Consider the following 1,962-nt stretch of genomic DNA (forward strand, 5'->3'; position numbering starts at 1 on the left):
AGCTAGCCCTGCAAGAGCTTAGAGAGGAGCCCCGAGCTGGGCCTTGGGGGCTGGCAGGCCCTGGTAGGCAGAGATTGGATTCCAAATTCATGAAGCAGTGAGTATGACCCACTGATGAATCCCAGAGTATGTGGGAAAGAGGACTTAGTGAGGATTCCTGGGGTTTTGATTTGAAAGTGGTAGCAATATCCATCCCATTTGCTGGCATCAGGCTCTGCAAGTTTGAGGGGAGTTGGAAGAGTTTTGTTTTGATGGTATTAATTTTCAGATACGTACTAGACATCTGAGTAAGCACTAAGATATTTGAGTTTGGATCTCAGGGAACACATTGGGGCTGGAAACAGACATTTAATAAGCATGAGCATTTTGGAGTCATTACAGACATGGGACAGACGAGATGGCCTGGAGCAGCTACAGATGAAGAAAGAGGCCCAGTGTGGAGGGTGAGGAGCCAGGACTGTAGGAAGAAGCAGTTCAAGGGGAACATGGGTTCTAGAGAGGACTTTTTAAAAGGTGGAAGATCCTAGAACATGCTGTACATTCATGATGATAACCCAGGAGATAAGGGTTAATTGCTGATGCTAGAGAGGAGAAAATCATATGAGAAAAATCCTTGAGCTGACATGAGGGGATAAGGTCACAAGCACAAATGGAGGGTAGGGGTGTTTTAGAAGGAGCAAGGACAGCTCACCAACTGCCATGGGGAGAACGGGGAGCAGGTGGTTCTTGGTGCAAGGAGTTTAGCAGATAGGCTGGGAAATCATTGCCTCTGTGTCCTCAGGGAAGCAGAAGGAGATGCTGTGGATGGAGTAAGGAGTGGGAGGAAGGGCATGGGGTATTCAAGCCAGGAGAAATTGTGAAATAACATCCTAGGGAAGTGAGAAAGCAAAAAGACTCCAGAAATATTCTGGGGTCACTGGGCATGGCAGCCTCTCCTCCCCGCAACCTTGGGGCTGATGGTTATTGAAAGGGAGCGACACTATGATTCTTCCCCACCATGTCCTCCATCTTCCTTTTGTCTGTAGAAAAAGTTCACCCAAAGAATACGTCGAATCAGAGAAATGAGAATGTGCAGAAACAAATGAAAAAACAGCCAACTGAGACCAAATAATTGTTTAGTCATTCAGCAAAATCAAGGATTTTTAGTTCTTCCCCCAGGGCTGTAGATAATATTCTGAGTCATGTCTTATGAGCTGTTTTATATATACGGAAACACCCACCAGGTGAAAGAAGTTCACCAGACTTTAGCCATGACATAAGCTGCTACAATCTGGCCTCAAGGAAATGGGGAAAAACTAACTCTGGAGCTGAAGATTAGCTATACTTGAAAGAGTCAAGATGACGCTGATCAGACACCACGGATCAATTTCAAGATGACTATCAGAGCTGATGTGCTGTTTCCACATATGACCCTCTCCCTCTATCTATAAAAGCTCTTGCCCACTGATTGTTGGTGGAGGAGGTGGCTTTTGGACACTAGCCTGCTCTCCTCAACAGTTGTTGGCCTATGGAATAAAGCAAACTTTCCACTAACTTTGCTTCTTGAGCATTGGCTTTTGAATGGCAAGCAGCTGAACCCCACTTTCAGTAATATTATGATGGGGAAGGGCCAGCAGATTTCTGGCTGCACAATGGATTTCACCTGCTACTCATCTTCTCTCCCTAATGGATGGTTGTGCTGTGAAATGAGGGTAGAGCTGAAGCAGGGAGTTTCTTCCACTCTAAGGGCCTGGGAAGAGAGCCACAGGATGGGAAAACTGAGCTGTGTATCCAGGATAGATTACCCTGTGGTGCTCAGAAGTACCTGGATGGGGGGCGCTCTATGGTCTCCCCCTTGGGAAACAGCTGCCTTTCTGGGCACCTCTGTCCATGCTCAGCACAGGCTGAAGGTGGGCAGAGCCAACATGACCCTACCTTCCTGGGACTTGGAGTCCAAGGAAGCTGTCTTCCACATATTTGTCC

Source organism: Bos taurus, chromosome 22 (genome assembly GCF_002263795.3).
Source record: "Bos taurus isolate L1 Dominette 01449 registration number 42190680 breed Hereford chromosome 22, ARS-UCD2.0, whole genome shotgun sequence".
Taxonomy (NCBI): domain Eukaryota; kingdom Metazoa; phylum Chordata; class Mammalia; order Artiodactyla; family Bovidae; genus Bos; species Bos taurus.